We start from the raw sequence: 23,111 nt of genomic DNA on the forward strand, positions 1-23,111 counted from the left end.
GTAATATGTATAAATAGTTTGTGCCCCCGAAACTTATGTGCCCCTGCCGATGATAAGGCTCACACACCCTTCAAGTCTCCCCTGTCAACGTTATATATATTTAATGGACTATATAAAATGAAAACATTACTTAAGAATTTACTTCAAATATCAATGTCCCACCATGTAGACTGTAGAGTATAAGGTTTCATTCTAATGTCTTTTTAGAGTGTTTCATATATACGATACACTATCTAATATGTCTGTTGGAAATTTATTGACTAATAATAATTATTAGTATATATTACTAATAAACTAATTATTAACAGGTCCAAAAAGTATATATGAATGCGATATTAATACTCTAAATTGTGTATTTTACTAGGTAGGTGAGTCATCGCTCCATGTGTCGTCACCAGGTGAGTGTGAGATGCATGTGTGACACCTCAGTGACATGTACCGGCAAACTAGGACACTCACGAACCGAATTCACACACATCCTAACCAGCTCGTTACCATGCACATGAAACTAAATGGCTCATTGCCGATGATACGTGTTCACGGCTCCAACTCTCTCTCGGTATCGATCCCGATCTCTCGTTACAAATACACTTCGGGTACTAGGGTAATCCCGGCAGTACATACTGCTTCGGCTGTTGTACCTTGGGAAACAGACGTGCTCGCGGAGGTATCCTGGAATATATTTTAAGGGACCTCTGTTTAACAGAAATCCTCATCCACAACCGGGAACCACAATTTGTTCAGTTTTGCAGCTAGAAAGGTGTAGATGTTTTCGGGTGATCAAGATGGGTTCACCAAGTGAATGGGGATACAATAAGACATGACTCGAAGGTGGCGCTCGGGTCTCGGTCAACACAAGCTAGATGATGTGGGCGTGGTCCCAGTCCAACGAGACTCAGGTCCAACTCTAACTCGTTGAAGGATGCTCAAGAATTGGCTATTGGAGCATAGGTTAAGGTCCTCTGTATGAATCAATATTTGTATATATGTTATAATTTGTATTATTCTCGTTTAGATTTGTATACTGTATATGTACTACAAATTCCCAAATTATATAAAGAGACTATTTATTTGTTTTATTAATATTATTTAATAAAATCGTGACCTATGTCATACAATCTTAAAACAGATTTTAAACCTTCGCAAGATTGTTGTGACAATCATAAAAACTATATAAAGGATACTAGTTCACGAAAGTTTAAAATTATTAGTTGAATTTTGTTATAAATATTTGCTTTAGGAAAAGTTTAATGTAGTACAAGTGAGTAAGGATTTGTGATTGGAGTACAATACATAATCCAAATACTATGATACAAAACGAGTGATTTGATTCAACCATTTGGAAATGATTTTTGTAATCGCATGTGCTCTACCTATAGAACCAATTGTGTGATCGTTTATGTCTAAAATTGAATAGAAATGGTTCATGAATAATCGTACATTTTAAAATGATTTGAAGTGGTTTTTAGTAAACCATTCTTTCATGTAAATGTGAATACGCTAACATGCGTTAGATCGAGTTTAATTTATAATCAATACGTTTTGTTTGTAAACATTTCATCTCCTACCATGCACGTTAGAAATTGATTACAAAATATTATGGAATAAACGACACGTTTACTAACATGAGTGTTAGAAACAATTATTTTGAATAATAAGTTATAATGTATGTTGTAAACGTTAAGTCATCTAACTGTGTGTTGAACAAGATTTATTATTATATAATCAAAAGGATATGACGCCTGTATGAGAAACCGATATTGTGTAAAACATTAATTTATCTAGCATGCGTTCACGAAAGTTTAAAATTATTAATTGAATTTTTTTATAAATATTTGTTTTGGGAAAAGTTTAATATAGTACAAGTGAGTAAGGATTTGTGATTGGAATACAATACATAATCCAAATACCATGATACAAAACGAGTGATTTGATTCAACCATTTGGAAACGATTTTTGTAATCGCATGTGCTCTACCTATAGAACCAATTTTATGATTGTTTATGTCTAAAATCGAATAGAAACGGCTCATGAATAATCGTACATTTTAAAATGATATGAAGTGGTTTTTAGTAAACCATTCATTCATGTAAATGTGAATACGCTAACGTGCGTTAGATCGAGTTTAATTTATAATCAATACGTTTTTTGTAAACATTTTATCTCCTAACATGCGGGTTAGAAATTGATTATAAAATATTATGGACTAAACGACATGTTTTCTAACATGAGTGTTAGAAACAATTATTTTGTAAAATAAGTTATAACGTTTGTTGTAAACGTTAAGTCATCTAACTGCGTGTTGAATGAGGTTTATTATTATATAATCAAAAGGCTATGACGCCTGTATGAGAAACGATATTGTGTAAAGCATTAATTTATCTAGCATGTGTGTTGGTAAACCAAAGGTTTCAAAACGGTTTATTCGAATCGTATAACTTCTAGCATTGGTATTACAAATTATTATTGTGTATAATAATATGGCTTGAAATTGATAATCTACAAACGAGCGTGTTAGATTTATTATATTGATAAATAATAGGATTTAGACATTTAATATTTCTAATGATCGCATTAGTAAATATAGGTTTATAAATCTATAAAGAAACCTTTGTGAACGTTTAATTCTTCTAACGAGCGTGTTAGAAATTATTATTTTGGTAAAATAATAATGATAGATAAGGTTTATATAGATAACTAAACCGTGTCTGAATGTGTAGACTTTCTAAAAAACGTGTTAGAAATGAATTATTTTATAAACCAAGTAACGTGAAGTCAATAATCTTTTACCGAGTAACTTGGACATGTGTTGTCTTTAATGGGTAAATGTTTATTTCTAACAACCAAGTTAGAAATGTGATTTGTTGCAAACCATAATCGATAAAGCATTTTGTAACCATTAGTTTTCTAACGCGTGTATTAAAAATAAAATAGTTTATTGTGAAATCGGTTATAAATTTTTGCAAACATATAGATATTTTGAAAGGAATAAAATATGCGTTTGCAAATATAAATGGTTCGTTGCTTATACGAGAAGTGACAATAAACTATTTTTTTTTGCAATATATAAATGTCGGGCAGACTATTGATGGGAAAACAACTTGGTGTTGTTATGAACAGAAAACTAATTGTCAAGATATTACTACTAGCGTGTAGAAAATTATTTAACGTGTTATTGTGGTTAAACAGATTTTGACTGTTCAAGAATAAAGTCTCGGTATAAAATGAGGTAATGATGATCTGACTTCATGGAGCTCTCTTGAGGGAGTACATCAAGACAAACCACAAGACGATATCAGTGCGATGATCTTGAGAAAACGATAAAAGTTTTGAAGATAATAACACTTTGAGAATTGATGTCTAGATGTTGTCAATTTATACATTTGAACTGTTGTTAAAAAGACTTGTACACATTATATTGTAATTTCGTTTGTATTATTTTGTGTTCGATATCTTCGGATAACACGTGCAATTTTACAACGAAATTAATCAATGTGTATTGTGAGTTACAAAATGTTATTTTGTGTATTTCATTTAATGGATAGTGCAAATACATTTGCACAATAAACAACTGAGAGTTATTCCGTTAACAATAAGTTTGTGACAAGACATCAGATATCTAATTACGCCAAATGCAAACGTGGTGACTATATTAAGATGAATACACAAGAGCGATATACGCCATTCAATGTTGAGTGCATCAACATGAAATGCACAAGTGCGTTTCGATTATTGTAAACATATGAAAGGAATATTTGTTATTATTGTAAATTACTATAATAAATTTTGTGGTATTTATTATAAGAGAAGTACAATAATGATGAACTTGTTGGTACTTATATAACTATCAATATTATATGAACTATATCGAGGATATGTTTCCAATTTAAGCATATGTAATTGTTATATTGTTGAATCTCAATCTGAGTGATTTCATGTCGACCATAACAGTGATTGTAGACGAGTACCATTTATCTTGTTGTGATAAATATGTTCCTCAAAGTGGCTTGGAATATAAACTTATGTTTAAGTCTATACGAGTCAATGATTAAGGCCTTGGAGGTTAAAGGAAAACGAGTTATAACCTTAGAAAATGAGATTAACTTTGGTGTTAATACGTTCTAATGAGGTTTAGGAACGGTAATTGAAATTGAATTATTTTGTCTAAACTAATAAATGAATGTTGGGAAGAGATAATGTGTTATATCTTAAGGCTGTGAAGAATCAAAATGATGCATCTTCTGTTCATATGCCTAAGTATTGTAGTCTAAGCATGCTAGACTAGTACTTGTTAATTATGGTTCTTGACAAAGACTAAGGGACGTTGAACATTCATAACATACACAAGAATGACTGTGTATAGACAAGTTAAAAGTGATTTTATTTAATCTAAGGTAATAATATAACTCTTGAGGATTTCAACTTTCCAAGTTCTCCTAGATGCGACTAAGTTTGTGATGGCTTGTTAATTGCCATATGAAAAATATTAGCTTGGACATTAGAAAGTGGTCTATGCTTATGAAAACCCACGTGTTACTTTATTAGTAACATCGATGAACTCACTAATACAATGGCGTGGGATTGTTCAAGTCATGATTAATTGATGTATGGTTATAAGTAAATTAAACAAACTATGTCAAAATACAAGAAATGTGGGGGATGGTAACTGAGATGATACCATTGAGATGATATCTCAAACCTATGAAGAAAGCAAAAGCTTTTCTTTATCCCATTAGTAAGTTGGATAAAAGAAAGGGAAGAGCTTATCATGATAACTGAAAGATATAGATTTTCATTATACCATCAGTAAGATGATGTTATCCAATAACACTTCAATGTGGGGGTGCCTTGTATTTGAACTTGGAATGATTTGCAATAAATATTATTGCAAACATGTGACCTGGTGGAGTACACAATGGTTATAAAAAGCTAATTGGTGATTAGACTCGAATGCCAATTGGTTTAAATCAGAATCTAGCCAGATGTCTTATACTAGCATGATGATGTGTTTGCCTAAAAAATTAGAACTATGTTCTTCAAAACACAGTCGTTATAACAGAATTTTGGGTGAATCTAGAGGTTATGGTCTTAGAATTTATTAGCAGGCGATATTAACTTGGAAGTTAAGAACACGTCATACAACTCATCTTAATTGCGCAATTATCTAGCATTGACTTGACAAAGTCATGGATAATGATTTGGATCCAACAACCTGAGGGTTGATCAAAGATGGAGTTGTGGAATGAGACTAAAGCCCATAAAGAAAGTGAGTGAAAAAGAAAACCTAACCTATGAGATTGGAGATCCCATGATCTAGGTTTAATAGGACAACCTAACTACATGAACTAAGGGTGGTCACTGTGGGGGGGGCATAGCTTATGTACAAGTTGGCACATAAGCTAATATCTATATCCTCCTAAATTATAAAGGGTGTTTAAATAAACATCCTGGTCCATTCCTAAGACAGTCAGTGACAAAGGGGAGGCTAAGCATAACATATGGTTAATGATATGGGGATCATGATAACCATTATGCTTTTAATGATTTGAAGGTCAAATAAACTATGTGATGGTCATGATATATGGATCATGGTACCCATAATGATTTGAAGATCAAATCACCTATATGAGGGAGAAGTGGGGTCATTTCAAATGGATTTGTGGGAGGGGGCAAATCCTAGAGCTCTCGCAGAACTAGGCTAGTGTTCTATGACCAGAACGGACACGACAATGAGGGGTTAACCAGACCAGGAAGAGTGTTGTGTAAAATGTAATAACGTCTACATCAAAAGGGGATTGGTTCAAGGACACCGCGTCTACCAACCTCTAGGAGTCTAAGTATGTTTCACAAAGGAAGGTTCAAAGCTAACGCTACCTATCCTGCAACGCTCAACCGTTGTAACTCTATTTGACACGTGAGTGTACGGATCGATCTCCATTCATGTGGGGGATTGTTGGAAATTTCTGGACTAAAAATAATTATTAGTATATATTACTAATAAACTAATTATTAACGGGTCCAAAGAGTATATATGAATGTGATATCGATACTCTAAATTGTATGGTTCGACCAGGTAGGTGAGTCATCGCGCCATGTGTCGTCACCAGGTGTGTGATGGATGCGTGACACCTCACTAACATGTGTCGTCACCAAGTGAGTGTGTGATGCATGTGTGGCACCTCAGTGACATGTGTCACTTGTGTGTGTGTGTCTTTTGTTGGCACGTGCCATGGTGAGTCATCACCTGACCCTCTATATATAGAACCGTCAGGTGAGCAGTTTTGATATACCGACAAACTAGAACACTCCCGAACCGAATTCACACTTATCCTAACCAGCTCGTTACCATGCACATGAAACTAAACGGCTCGTTGCCGATGATACGTGTTCAAAGTTCCAACTCTCTCTCGGTCTCGATCCCGATCTCTCGTTAAAAGTACTGTTCGGGTGCTACGGTAATCCCGGCAGTACATACTGCTTCGACTTTTGTACCTTGGGAAATAGACGTGCTCGCTGAGGTAGCCTGAAATCTGTTTTAAGGGACCTTTGTTTAACAGAAATCCTCAGCCACAACCGGGAACCACTGTTTGTTCAGTTTTGCAGCTAGAAAGGTGTAGATTTTTTCGGGTGATCAGGGCGGGTTCACCAAGTGAAGGGGGATACATGAAGACATGACTCGAAGGTGGCGCTCGGGTCTCGGTCAACACAAGCTAAATGATGTGAGCGCTGTCCCAGTCCAACGCGACTCCGGTCCGACTATAACTCGTTGAAGGATGCTCAAGAATTGACTACTGGAGCATCGGTTAAGGTCCTCGGTATGAATCAATATTTGTATATATGTTATAATTCGTATTATTCTCGTTTAGATTTGTATAGGGTATATGTACTACAAATTCCCAAATTATATAAAGAGACTATTAATTTGTTTTATTAATATTATTTAATAAAATAGTGACCCATGTCCTACAATGTCTTCAGATTAATAGGGATGAAAACATGTCGGTGGAATAACTCAACATATCACAATCCCATGTGTAGTAGATTTGAAATTTGTTTTATCTTTAATCCAACTGTATACAGGATGTCTAAAATACTAGTAGAAGTTGCTTAAATTTTACATGATTAAAGGAAAATTATAAGGAAACTGATCATCAGTTGCAATTGATGAATAGTGGTAATTATTAATAGTAAATTACAACTTATCAGTTGCAATTTGGTCCATCTGTGTCAACATTGATCATGAGCAGTAACTAACCATTAGCGGTAATTGGTAATTATAACTAGTAGTCAATAATAAATGAGTTATTGCTAATAGAGTTTTTGCTGAGAACCTTCCACTAACATAATTATCCAACTGTCAGATAGTTATAACCATCAATTGTCAACTTAAACATCGTGATGGTTCATATCCTTTATAAGAAAGACCTTTCTTCAACTTCGAATACATGTTTTATATCATATTCTACATATTCACTCTTGTGTTAGTCTTTTAATCATTCGACTGAACTTTCGAAGTGTTATCGAAATATTTAAGTTAGAAAGAAATTTTAGCCGTTTCAAAATAATATTCAGTTAAATCAGGATTTATATAAAGTAATAAACCTATAAAAAGTTGGATCGAAATTTAATTTCTCTTATTATTGGAAGATAATTTTGGGCGTGTCATCAGGAAACTTAATAGGGCATTTTGAAGGAAAGCGAAAGTTGAAGCGTTAAATCGTAAGAGTCTTAAAAGATACATTTAAATTTATTTTGTATGTTTATTTAAAATGTTATGGGTTATTTAGGTTCACATAATAAGTTATCTTATGTTCCAAGTTAAGGTTTTGGTTTAAATAAATGCTATAGTATATATTATTGATGAGTCAAGAGTAATAATAACAGGGGCGGATCTACGTACACTGGTATAGGTTCATAGGAACCCACTATTAGTTCACTTAATATAGTTTTGATTCCCTAGCTTGAAAAGGTTATAATAACCATATTAGTTGTAACACAAAAACTAAATCCCGCCTTCCTATTATGAGTAAGGTTGTTAGGTATACACCCTCAAACCAGTGATGGTCCGAAGTGGAAGGTGAGGTGGCATCTCTCTCGTGATGAGTCACGTAGAACACCCCCTCCCCCAAAAAAAAAAACAGTCAGGCGTGACTTGAGGAGACTGGCTGGAACCAATTTCATTTTATTTTTTCTAAATTTAAATTGTAGGGTGGTTGTTTGATATAAATGGTGAAGAAGAAAGTGGTGGTGGCTAGGTAGAAAGTCGATGAATGAGAGGTTGAAGAAGAAGGTGTAAATGTGGGAGTAGGTTTACGGATTTTTATGTAGTTTTTTTTAACTTTTTTATTTATTTTATTTAATTTATAATAATGATATTAATATAATTTTTTAATAAAAAAATAGGTAACAAAGAACGAGGAGAATGATGTATACTCTTGGTTTAAGGGTGAGTTTGAATGATGGAGGGAAAGCTGACGTGGCGCAGACATGACGAACAAGGGGAATCTTATTGACGGGTGGTGTATCCCTTAGCCCTATGAATACTTGAAATACTCTGGCATTTGTTACATTGAATGGGAATTCCTTTAACAAGTTTCAGTTAAACATGTAATGCAAAGTTTTCAAAAGACAAAAACTCATAAAGAACAGCTATAGTGTATACTAGGATATAGACCGTGTTACACACGGATGGAAAAACACATCAACAAACCATATAAATATAGACAACATATTCAACCAACACAAATATGTTCCGAGCAAGATGATACTTTTCGCCTGGCAAAAGTAATAAACTAATTAATCTTTATACAATTGGGTTTAAGAGATCAATAGGAAACTTTAAAAAATATAACCAGCAAGTTACCAAGATTATTGTGCAAATATCACATATATTATAGAAAGATGTTACTTTCAAAAAATCTTCATCAAGAGATGACAACAACTTCAATGGAATTGGTCTGCGAATGTTCAAATCATTACCATTTAGTGGTCCAGACAAACTGCAAATGACAATTTGTATTATTCAATTTCAAATAAGTAGTCATTGATAAACACACGGCTGACATCCGAGCCAAATAAATGTCTTTGTTAATTATTGATTGAAATAATATGAGTTTTATTTCAACATTAATAATATATAAAGGTATATTTTATTATATTTTTTTTAATTAACTTTTGATTTATTTCGATTCAAAGACCTTTTAGTTAAATGTAATAAGTTAATTCGAAGAAATAAAGTTTTATTCTACTAATTTCACTAATAAATTATAATTAAACTAATATAGAGATAATTATAATAACTTGAAATATTTTGAAATGGTAATAAAAAATAATTTTTTTTATTTAAGGCATGAATATTGAAAAATTATGAAATTGTCAAATTCTTTAAAATTCGGTTTTTGAATAACTGGTGAAAGTCAAACTATATAACATATTTTTGTAAACTTTATGTAAATGGTGTGAATCCGAATTTGAATGGTGAAAATCGGTTTCTAAAATATCATATTAAATTTGTATTATTTTAAAATATGAAGTACGATAAATTTGGAAAGTAGAATAATGTTTTGAATTGTGTTGACATTGGTGAATTAATTGGTTATGATATTAAATTTCAAATGAATCAAAATGATTAAAATATATTAAATGGACTTTGCCCAACAACAATATCTGATTGATTATATAAAAATCAAATAAATTACATGAATTGTGAAAAATAAATAAATACATGAATAATAACAAAAAAATACATCAATATTAATAAAAAAAAAAATAAGAAATCTAATAAACAAATTCTCAATCCATGAAATTAGCTATATCAAGTTAGGGACATAACATGAAATGAGAAAATTGAATATTAATATTAATATCACATAATAAATAAATTACCAATTATGGAAGATTTGAATTATGTAAACAAATGTGAAATTGATGTTCTAATTGATAACCGAAATATTTGAATCGCGTTACCGGAAAAACAAAATAGGGAAAAACTCCATTGTATCTTTGTAACATCCCGAAATTTCTAAACTAATATTGATTATACTATTTATTTTTGGTGAGAAAGTTTACTCGGGTTAGCGGAGAAATAATAAATAGAGTAGGAGTTGGCATGGGTCGGGCTAGTGTTGGGTAATGGACATGGGTTATGGACTTGGGTTAATAAGGAAGGAAGACGGACCATGGGCTCAAGCCCATGATCCATAATTTTTAAGCCTTAAATCACCCTTTAATCCTTTTCATTTTCACATATTCCATACACCATACAAAACACACACACTTAGCTCTCTCTCATCCTACTTTCTCTCTAGCTGAAATAGCAGAAGAAACCGAGCATCAACCCGAGGTAATGATAGTATGATATTGTAGAGATACAAACCCGTTAGATTTAGTCACGAAACAACGAGCCGACACCGTTAAACCGTTGAAGTCATGAGATCCATGTGGAATCGAGTAAAAACCGAACCTAATATGAGCTTAGGGATCACCCTAGCTCAGATCTGGATCGAACGGGACGGAAAACGGTGAAAACGGTTGCCAAACGAGTGAGATCTCGCTTTTCCGGCGAATTCACGTTTTTCCGGCAACGGCGGCACCGGAAAGGCGGCGCCGGAGGTTGTGTCACATCAGATGTGACGTCTAACGTCTGACAAAACCCTAACCCTAATTCGTTACGGAATTCAAACGAATTAGCAGTGTTTCGTTAACGGAAGTTCGTTATGGCAATTCATGAAGATGGGAGGACGAACTAGAAGCAGCTCGCTAAGTGATTCGTTAAGGAGAAATGACGAATGAGGATAATGAATCAGGCCATGTTAGCTGATTCGTTACTTGTCCATTCATCATGACAAGATAACGAATTAGCCCACTAAGTTCGCTAAGTCAAGATAACGAACTAGGCGGTGTTTTGATAACGAATTAGACAGTGTCGTAATAACAAATTAGGCTTAATTCGTTATAGCAAACAAGTGGGTGAATTAAATAATAATTTAAAATCGTAGTGGAAAATGTGATAAGAAAGTTAATAGAAATAAAAATTTTCCAAGCTAACCTGCCAGCTCGACCCCAGCCAGGGGTCGGCCCTTGGACCCTGCTAGGGGCTGCCGCCCCTAGACCCCGCTGCCAGGGGCGCTGCCCCCGGACCCCCGTTTGTTGAGGGTAATAATTAAACTAGACACGCGATATGGAAAGTGAAAGTAATCAATGCGCATAATTGTTATACAGTTAGCCGTGCACAGCCAAAGAAAGGAGTAATCATTAACGGAAGAAGTAGCCGAGTTCAGGTGACTTTCTAGCCCCAAGCCCTTGTTATGTTTTCGGGGCTGTGTGCATACTCGATGTGAAGTGTGAATACACTTACCTTAAGTGGTAAGTGTATGCTATAGAAGTCATACGAGGTAGTTATTATATAATGCCTGTCGGTGCGTGAACGATCTTCGGATATTGTACGTATCGCCAAGGATAGTGATTTCCAAGAGGTTGTTAGTGTGTAAGAATGCTATGATGTGACTTGTTTATTATGTAAATGATGTAATGATATGAAGTGTGTTGTAGACAAGTAGAGGTAGAGTGTGTTAGAAGTGGCAAGAGTCTAGTAAGAGTGTTAGTGGCATGACGGTAGTACGTGGTAGGGTAAGACGTGACTTCGTTATTAAAGTGGCAAAGTGGCATAACGTTATACGTTATTAAAGTGGAAAAGTGGCATAACGTTAATTCGTTATTAAAGTGGTTAAGTGGTAGGGATAAATAAGAGGTTAAGTGGTAAGGTGAGCAGGTCAGATAGTGGACTACGTGTCTTCGGATACGTATATATTGCATGTAGTGGTTGTATGATAAGTTGCTTGATTAACTAGAACTCACTCAGCGTAACTGAGTTTTAGTATGCACGCAGATGAGTTGATTATAGAGTTAGCATGAGGACGGCACATGGCATGGATTGAACGGCTGGCATCTGAAGATAGAAGTAAAGATGTTTTAAATATAATGTTTGTGTAATGGTATCAAAGAAAATATTTAATGTTTGGTAACGAATGGTTGATGTTTTATATTCCGCGAAAAGTTTTAATTAACTCTGATTTGTAATAACTGTGTTTATGAGTAAATCCGACGCTAAAGTAGGGCTACCAGGATCGGGTCTTACAATCTTCGATTTTGATATAGAACCTAAAGAGATTATAAGAAAATAATATAATAATTAATATAATTACATGAAAAACGGAAAACAAAAACAACTATAAAAATGAAATAAGGAATAATATGATAATCGGATATTAGAGTAGCAAATAAAACCTTATCGGAAAATCGGGTAATAACTTCAAAATATCAATTCAATCTTGGGTTTTGATAAACAACCTAAAGAGATTATAACAAAATCATATAAAAATTAAAATAAATATAAAACCTTACCGGAAAAAGATAACCTTACCAGAAAATCATGTAACATTGTTGGCCATTAGAGTATAAAATATAACCTTACCGGAAAACGATTAATCCCCATCTACATTACCGAAATATAGGAGATGGTGGAGGTAATAAGCCGAGAGAGAGAGAGAGAGAGAGTAAGATGATTAAGGTTGGAATATCTTAAGGTTTCAATATGGTGTATGCAATGTTTTCAGACCCTGACCGGATGTCGACCCGGACTCTTTTCCGGGTCACAGGTCGGACCGACCCGAGAGTGCAGAGCGGACATTGACCCGGATAACGTAATAAATAATAGTGTGTGTGTGTATAACATTTTTTTATATTTAATATGGGTTTCTTCTTTTTTGGGTTAATATTCATTTGTTTATTATTTTCTCAAGATTTTGTATTTATTTTATTGATTTTGAAGCATTGAAAATATAGGATTCATTTCCTTTTTAGAATTAATTTTCAGTTTTCCATTTATAGCACATGTATACCACACCGTATGTCTAAATATATATGTTTATTTTTCTAGAAAAATGCATCATTAGAGCCTGAGGGAATGGCTAAATGAGATTTTCTTAAAACTTGTATCTTGTTTCACACCCGGGTTCGAATCCCGTCTTCGTCAAGTATTTTTTATTTAATAAAAAAAGGTTTTGAGATGATTTGACAATAATAAGAAGGGAAAATTCCCAAAATAAGCGTTTATGAATACCTTTTTGCAGGTTTTAGGTGTCATTTCCAAAAAATTCCCAAAATAGGTATTATAAACTAGTCGTGACGAATCGTTTATGATTACCCACGAGTAGTTTGTATAACCAATTAAAACTTGTCACGTGTCTATAAACTAACCGTAACGATCAATTTCACTAATCATCTACTTGTAAAAATTAAATAAGTTTTAAACCTCGTAATCAACGCCTACGAGTAAATAAGAAATCCTTTATTCACGACGAGTAGATTCTAAAATTTTACGAGTCACGAGTAGTTTATTAAACTAACCATGACGATGCGTTTGATTACCAAATGCATCGAACCGGTTAGTTTTACAAAATGATAAATGGAATGGTTAGTTTGATTGGTCAAGTAGATGTTACGAGTAGATCATGGTCAACGACTAGTTTACAATCTGCACATGAGGCAAACACATTAGAATCATTCACTTCTGAAGTGGACGCAGTAGCCTTTACTGAGTCGACTTTTTCATTATGAGATGGTTTACCATACTTCATGTCTTTTACCTTTTCTTCCTGCTCTTTGGTAAGAGGAAGACCAGTATAGTTGTCATTGTATGGTGGGGGTACTTGACTATATCCTATACCCTCACCTTCATTTTCTTTCCACCATAAGTAATTTTTTATCATAGTCTAGTTCAGCCCTTTTAAATTTATTGGTTAGGTTTGAAATTTTTAACTTAGAGGCTTCCAGTTCAGCAATTAATTCAACAATTTTCTGTTTGGCATCAACGTGGTGACAACATTTTAAATTAAAATCATATTTTAGTTTAGAAAAATCCCTTTTCTGTGCTTCTATCTTATCTAGGAAGTTTCTTTCATTCTTCTTAAGTTTATAGTTTTCAGATTTCACAAATTCCATGTCTCTAAGCAAGCTACTATTATGAGATTTATAGAGTTATACTTTATCAATACAAGCTTGAGAACATAGTTGAGAACTTACCTCAGATGAGCTAGAAGAAGTGAAGGGCATAAAAGCAAGATGAAGCTCCTTAACTTGTTCCTCAGCAGCATTTTCTTCTTCGGAATCTTCGACATGCGCAAAGTTAACAGTCTGATTACTTATTTTTAGAGCATCCATCTGAACAGTCCAGGAGAATTGTTGAGCTACCAAACCCCATTCACCGTCACCCGAACTAGCCCTATTTTCTCCTCTAGCACTTCCCACTGGTACCAGTGCCCTTTCCGTGTTTCCTTCCTTTGCTGGATTGGTACATTCAAAGCAAAGTGACCCGGCTCGTGACAGTTGTAACACCTCAGAGTATCTTTGTTAAAACTCACCTTATGATTATTTGGCACATTCCAATTCTTTCTGCCCGATCTCTTAGTAAATTTCTTAGCCCGAAACACTGCCATAGCGATTTGCCAGTAGATATCCATTTCTTCTATATCATCAGGATGAATTTGATCAAGCTCAGCAGCAACTACGGGTTGAGTCAGATCTTCCGCAAGGAATGCATTGTAGCAATTCATGAACCCCCGCCATCAAAGCAATGTTGTCTTGAGTTTCCTTTGAAATAGACGGAATCTGACTGGAATTCTAACTAGAGGATGCACCAGAAGTTTGAGGTTTGACGGTAGCAGCAAGTGGTTAAGCAGGTTTAGCAAAAAATACTGGAGCTGGTTGTGGTGACCCTTGAGAGATTGACCCTGAGTGTACTTGAACATTGAAAAATTGTTTTGAGCTTGGAACTGTTGTTGCCCTTGAGTAGCTTTGAACATTGAGAAGTTGTCTTGTGAAATGAGTGTGTTGTTCGAAGCAACACTGTAGCCAGCTGCATTGTATGAGTTTGCATGATTTATAGCACGCTGCTTGTCATCCATGTCACAAGCTTTTATGATTGCCATTACTTCAGAAAATGTTAGCTTGTTGAGATCCTTTGTCTTCTTAATTACTGCAACGTTCATATCCCAACTTTGAGGCAAAGAATTTACCAGCTTATTGTTAGTTTCAGCTGCTGTTAGATTGATATTTGTTGATCTCATCTCAGTCACAATTGATATGAACCTATAAAGCTGTGTTTCCAATGACTCTCCCAGAACGTGATTAAACATGTTAAACTTTTGTCGCAACATATCTTGATGACTCCTCCTCATGTCCTCATTGCCTTCATATACTTCAATCAAGGCTTCCCATAGAGCCTTAGCAAACTGTAATTCTCTAAATCCTAAGGAAATCTCAGGTGAGAGTGCCATAGTCAACGTTGAAAGTGTCTTTTTGTCTTCTTCCATTTTCTCAAAATCAGCATCATCATACAGTTCAGCAGGCTTCACAGCAACTTCTTGAGAGTTCTCACGTTGATAGGTAATGGCTTGAGGACCTCTGACAATACTTCTCCAAACTTTAGCATTTTTCATTTTAACGTATTTCTCAAACCTGAACTTCCGCTCGCTAAACCCCTCATGAGACAGCAGACGAGGTATGCGAGTAGCACTTCCCATTATGGAGTCCAGTTCTTGATAAAGTGTAGCATTTGTTGACCCATTACCATTGGTTATTTGGTCCATTTTAATTGTAATAGTAATAGTGATATCGATCCAGTTGACAAAAGTCCAAGTATTAAAGCCCAAACAGGACAAATCAGGCCCAACTGAATAACCAGCCGAGAACCGTCAACGTTGACCAAGAACAGACTAGTTCAACAAAAAAACAGATCAAGTCAACTGAGAACACAGTTTGACCGAGAACGTTTACCGAGAAAACTCGTTGACCGAGAACACTTGAAAGTGGCCGAAAAAGATCAGATTAAGCCAATAACCCAGAGTGATTGACCGAGATCCCTTAAAGGATTCCGAGAACTGTCTAACCAGGCTGAAAACTATCTAAACAGTTGGATTTTTGTAACAAACTCCCGAGATTAATGGGATTTTATTTGTTTCCAAAATCAAAACCCAATCTCTCACCAAAAATAACTCCTTCTCTTCTCCAGAAAATTCACCGTAAAACACCAAAAAAACAACAAAAAAAACCAATGAATCAAGATCTTGAATCTTTTGATATAACAACCTATCCTAGAATAGGTCAATAGGCTCCGATACCAATTGTAAGTCCTAATAACGGATCTTTCAATATGATATCAACAATCTTGATGTTATTGTGGAATATAACACGAGATTATTCAAGATGATTAACCAAGAACACGTAAATCACACCAAGTATTGCTTCAAAACATACGTATATTGAACGTCAAAGGCTTAAGCAATATTACACAAAACTCGTCCAACTCAACTGTGTCGAACGACCAACCCAAAACCCTTTACATAACATCTATATATAGGCAAGCTACAGCCTAGTCCAACAATAAGCCCAAGCCCACCGAGATCACAAGTCGATCTCGGTTACATACGCATACAAAACACAAACTATATATTAGGCATAGACTAAGTACAAACCAACTAGATATATACCCAACAGTAATGTTTACCATGTAAACTTATAGAGACAAGTTAAGTACTAATAAAATACTCGTGTGGTAAATGTAAACAATTCGTTGACCAAGATCTACTCGTAACGACTAATTGGCCAATCATGCTAACCATCCCGGTTTGTATTTTGTAAAACTAGCCTGTTCGATGCATTTGGTAATCAAACGCATCGTCGTGGTTAGTTTGATAAACTATTCATGACTCGTAAAGTTTTAGAATCTACTCGTCACGACTAAAGGATTTCTTATTTACTCGTGGGCGTTGATTACGAGGCTTTAAACTTATTTAATCTTTACAAGTAGATGATTAGTGAAACTGGTTGTTACGGTTAGTTGATAGACACGTGGCAATTTTTAATTGGTTATACAAAATACTCGTGGGTAATCATAAACTATTCATCACGACTAGTTTATAATACCTATTTTGGAAATTTGTTGGAATTGATACCTAAGCCCTGAAAAACGTATTCATAAACGTTTATTTTTTGGAATTTTCCCTAATAAGAAAGGAAATATGTGACTTGACAATGATGTGAAATTGAATGTCATGTGAAACATTGTATTGATTTAATAGTATTGTAAGATTATTTTTTTATTTATTAAATTTAAGAATGTCATCTTATTTATATTATGTGTTTTGTTTAATTTTTAGTGACTATATTTATTTTTTAAACTGTATCATAATTTTATTATGTGATAAATTTTAACTGTCTTAAACAATTAATCTATTGAATAAAGTTTTGAAATCGCCGCAAATAATAGAGAAGAGCGTCGATTTTGGTTTGACGATGATAGAGAACGCAAATTTCAAGATTATCCAACAAACATAATAAATGACAAGGGTGACAATCATCAGTCAAACCTTGGTATCCATATCATAGAGTTTGAATTTAATCAGTCACACAAGAGAGTACAAACCACTCGAACACACAATTAACTGCTTCACTTTTTGTCAAAAAGGAGCCATTTTTATTGTACAAATATGTCATATCTCATATCATCTAAACTAATTTATTTTATTACATAATTTTGCAAGAAAACATTCATGCAACAATCATTTAATCAAATATATAATTAATAACGTTCCAAACCATACAACTTTTCAAGTGATTCATTTCTTGTTTTTGCCTTCATCATAATCAAGAAGATCCTCCAACAACTTATCATCCAAGCATTCAAATTCAAACACTTCCCGGTTCGCTCCCACCGAAGACGAGGCACCCGCAGCCGCAGTGGCAGCCGCATTATACGCAGCAGCCGAAAAAGTAGGCGGGTGTTCAGCAGGAAAATTCAAAACCGCCATGTGACCTCTCATCTCGAAGGCGGCCTGGTCATAAGCCCGGGCCGCCTCCTCTGCGGTCGCAAATGTCCCGAGCCAAACCCGAGCCCCTTGCTTGTTCGGGTCACGTATCTCGGCGGCGTACTTCCCCCAGGGGCGGCGTCTGACACCCCTATACTTAACCTCATCTCCGCCGTCTTTGGGGCGGTGCGAAGAAGAGCCCGTGCGGTCCATGGCTGTCGGTTTTCTTGATCTGCAGGTGATTAGAGAAGCTGCAGTGGCATTTATAGTTGGCCGAGAAGGGATCATGGATTTGAAAAGGTTAAAAGGGTACCTTAAAATGGAATTTGTGGTCCAAAATAGGTGTCTGTCGAATCTAGTAGGGTGTCGGAAGATTAAGAAGACGAAGAAAAGTCGTTAGATTTAGTTAGATTACGAGGTTGTTATTCGCTTTAGACAATATTGTCTTTGAGCATCCAGTTATTATTATTATCTTATATATATAGGAGTAATATGCGGCCTACGTGAGTGACTGGATTCAATGATTATTCCCACCAATAAGAACATATGAACCACCAATTTTGGGATTTACACTTTTAACCCCCTTCTTTTTTAATTTACCCGAAGTGTTTGGAACTACCTCTAATACTTGAGTGAACTTTCCTAGCGTCGTTCATACTTAGTTTGATTATATAGATCTGACTCACTTAAGAGCACCATTAAGGAGAAAACTCATTACTGAAAAAAACCATTTAAATCATGTTTCGAACTTTAGATCTTAAAAAATCCAAACTTTAACCATCACATTTACGTTATTGGACTAGAAGACCAACTTCTGTCGTCTAGTCATCTATTTAAAATTCAATTTCTTTGATATCTTAGAATTTCGTTGAGTTAAGAACATTCAGGTCACATTCTTCTTCTCTTTCTACATAATTTTACTAAAAACATTTTTTTTCTTAAAAATCTGTTTGTTTTTTTTATAAATCTCACACGTCTCATTCTTCATATTTATCTTTATGTTACTAACAATCAATCACTATTGCTATTATTATTATTATTATTATTATTATTATTATTATTATTATTATTAGTACTGCTGCTACTGCTCCTGAGCTCCTGCTCATGCTGCTCTTGCCGCTGTCGCCGCTGTCGCCGCCACCACTACGACAACGACTACTACTACTGCTACTACTTTACTACACACTCACAGTAAATTATAGAGATTTGGATGCAAGCTGCTGCTACACACTCACAATAATTTATAAAGATTTGGGTTGCTTTTTTTTTCCTCTAAATTACTCTCTATTATTGAGGAATGGAGTGGTATTTTAGATAGTTTGTATAAATTATTCACTAAAATCTAAAGATAAAGACTACATAGAGGGTTGATAGTGAATACTAGAAAAGATAAAATTGGTAAATATCTAAGTAACAATGTTTTTACTTGGGGAGAGAGGGGTGCCCCTCTCAAGTATCGTATGTTTCAACAATAATACACCGTTATCATTTAGACTCTAAACTACTTCTAAACGCCTTAAACCAAATGCAACACTCCTCTCTAATATCTTAAAACAAAAAAAAATAATTAATTAATAAAAGATGATTGATGATTGAGTATGATAGATTGAGAGCTCACAAACAACTAGAATTTCTAACTCCAACACCTACATTTTATCAACTACTACTCCAATTTGGGTACCCCAATTTGTTGTTAGATAGGCGGCGATGCTATCTCATGCGGGTACCATACCCACGGGCGCTCTCACTGCTCTTCTACGAGAAAAATGGTAGGGGTAAATATCAAAATAACACTATTTTACTTAATGGTTAAACCGTCACTAATCAACCTAACTCATTCGTGGAACTTAACCTTTCAGTAGTATATTTTAATTTAATTACAGTAGCTAGTCATCTTGTTACTTAACCTTTAAATTTACACATTTAAAAATAATTATTGTCATACTTCCTTCACATAAAATGTAATCTTTTTGAGACCGAGTATAATAAACTATAACAAAAGTGATGTCATGATGATGACGACTTCGTTTTTTGACCATTAAGAATCATTAACAAAAGTAATTGTCTACTAGTGAAAGGACCAAGTATGAATTAATTAAGAATTGCGTAATTAATAAAGTAACCTAAATCAAGATTTGATTTGATAATGTAAGTGCGGTGACGTGAAAGCTTACGTTGTTTGATGACATAACCCAACCACACGTACCCTAACTGTGAGTGGGTATATTTATATTTAAATATATGTATTGTTATTGACCAAACATGATCAATTCTATTAGATTAATGTTCGCAGTTACCGGATTTGGGGGCTTCTCTTTTAAGGTTGAAAACATATTTGCTAAATAAAAAATTATAAACCCTTAAATATCTACATGTTAAATCATCTTAAGCATCTACATGTTAAATCTTATGCTGTAATTGAAACTTATTGGTGAATCCATTGAGTTAGTTGGGATGCAAGCAAGCCAAACCACTAAGCTACTTAAGATTGGATAAGCTAAAACCTTAAATCGTTAAACAAGTTTGAGTCCACTCAAGCCCCGGGGATAAATCATTTAATAAACATTAAACAAACCCATTCCCAAGCTTTTTATCGGGTAGACTAAAATCAATTTTTAGTTTCTATTATTAGAACGAATAGGTTAAATCAGTTTTAACTTTTCATAATTCATACGAGCATGTTGTTTTAACCCGACTCATTTTAACGCAAACTATTTTTTGCTCTCACTCCCAAAAATCCTGGGTACGCCACTGAAATATATATATATATATATAGGGGAGAGATATTTTGATAACCATGTTGAGTTTTAAGAACTTAAGAACTCAATTATAGGCCACACATTTAATTAAATGGAATGAAATATGTGGTTGAGATTAAATCGGGCAAAAAAATCAAAGTAGGAGAGAGAATAAATATGTAAGTGGTTACACTAACTTTTACGTCCGTTACACATGTGTAAAAAGTCGACTCGGTGCGTAAAAATTCTGTAATTCTTTTACGTGTATGTAACTTACATATAGTACGCATGTGTAAAAAAAATCGTTACACTAAGTTCTTTCGAGTTCTTAAAACTCAAAGGGGTTCTTAATTGAAATCTCCCATATATATATATATATATATATATATATATATATATATATATATATATATATATATATATATATATATATCACACATTGAGAAAAGAGTTGGTTTGGCTCCAGTTTGAAAACTTACATAGGTATTTGCTTTTGCTCGTTAGTCGTTTAACCGGTCAAACACAAATGGGGTGTTTGGGATTGCTTATTTTATCTCTTTATGACTTGTTACTTATAAGTTGTAAGGTGTTTGAGAAGATTAAACTTTGTGAGTGGATAAGTCATAAGTTACAACTTTGTAATTTATAATCTATGACTTATCTTTATCTATGTCTATATTATATATATAATAACTTATACAAGGGCAAATTAAAACACTTGATTTTAAGAGTTTTACATATTTTAATGAATAATGTACATGTATAAAAAATGGTAAATTTGTCTTTTAAACAAAATTCACCCAACATTCAAGGTTGTTCTATCATCTTTATCCATATTGTGTTTTTTATTTGAATTTTAAACCAATTTCTCACCCACGATTTTTAAACCACCATAAATTTTACATACGTTAATATTTTTGTAAAAAAAATATACACCATAAAAACAAAATTTTATTCTCTTTAACTTAAGTATGATATTGTTATATTTCTCTAAATATTTTTTTAATTTAAAAAATTAATATGTTACATTGGAGTGCTCAATGTTTGTTATGACGGTTTTAAATTAAACATGTGAGTGCCGAATTTTTTCATCCAAAACCGAAAGTACGACACTGAAAATTGAAATCGAACCGTTACCAGTTTGGTTTCACAAAGCTTCGATAATAAATTTTGTTTAAAATAATTATTAATTTAACTGTATAATCAATTACTAAGCATCAATAAAATATGATACTTGAAATGATCATAACATGGAAAATGATAAATTTTTGCCACATAAATTATGAATATTAATCTACATAGAGGAGCCGAAATAATAACAAGAACAAATATTACAAAAAAGTTATATTGGAATTAAGTTAATTTAAAGTTTTTATAGCAATCTTTACTTGTATTAAAAAGACCTTGTTTAATTTTATTTTAACTATATCTAATATATATATATATATATATATATATATATATATATAACAAAACATCTAATACTAAATAATAAAAAAGATTAAATCGCATTCAACATTTATAGTCTAGGTCTGGTTTCATATGGTATAAACCATAAACCAAACAGTTCGCTATGGTTTGAAATTTTTGAAACCAATCAGCCGAAAGTTAAAAAACCAACTGTGAAATCAAATATATGATCGGTTTAAACGGTTTCAAGGTTTTAAAGCAGACTATAAACACTCATAACTGTTACATGATTAAAAGGGTTTGCGTTCAAACACCCGCCACATCGCACGGGCATCGTCCAGTTTATATATAAAGCATGAGTTAACGACCTCTTAATTTTTTAAGGGACCAAACTTGTTTCTCATTGTCCAACACATCATACATAATTTGTTTGAAATTTTAAGGGTAATTTTGACTTTATATCAAAACATCTATGGTTACTTTAGTTTCTTAAAACAGAGTTACAATTTTAGTTCTTCAACTTCAATCAATTTTTACTAATTTATACAATAGTTATACATTTTCCCCTTAAAACAAACTACCATCGTGACTTTTAAATGACCATAACTTTGTAACATGTTAATATATTTTTTAGAAAATTATTTCATAAAAACGAGCATTTTATACTTTTTAATTTGAGTATAATATTGCTAGTTTTGTTAATTTTAAAAATAAATTAACATTTACATGATTACCAGTAAGTACCAGCAATGGTTCGAGTCGGGCAGGTTCGATTCATGGGCCAATACGGATTAGAGTCAGAACATGTCAATATAAAAGTTGGTTAATTTGGTTCGGGTCGAGATGGGTTCATGTTGAAAGGGGTCAGGTTAAAATGGTATCCGGTTGGAACCGGCATCGGGTTAAAACGGTGTCTTGTCAGAACGGGTTGGTTTGAAAAATGAGTACATTTTAGGAATTGATTATATGGATGACATTGTTTACACATACAAGGCGCGATAAATGTGTGTTTAGCACCATATAACACGGTAACCCAACCTTGGTAAACGCTCATCACCACGTAATGCAGGAGTAATCAGCGTTAGTTACACGCTCGATG

General features: G+C 33.8%; 1 pseudogene; it reads right to left on the reverse strand.

Moving 5' to 3' along the window:
* Positions 1-17,363: 17,363 nt before the first annotated feature.
* On the reverse strand, positions 17,364-18,224 carry LOC143608688 (ethylene-responsive transcription factor ERF096 pseudogene; annotated as a pseudogene).
* Between the last annotated feature and the right edge of the window lie 4,887 nt (positions 18,225-23,111).

This window comes from Bidens hawaiensis, unplaced genomic scaffold (genome assembly GCF_021521415.1).
Source record: "Bidens hawaiensis isolate Kalapana, Puna unplaced genomic scaffold, B.hawaiensis_p1.1 tig00419403_1, whole genome shotgun sequence".
Lineage (NCBI taxonomy): Eukaryota > Viridiplantae > Streptophyta > Magnoliopsida > Asterales > Asteraceae > Bidens > Bidens hawaiensis.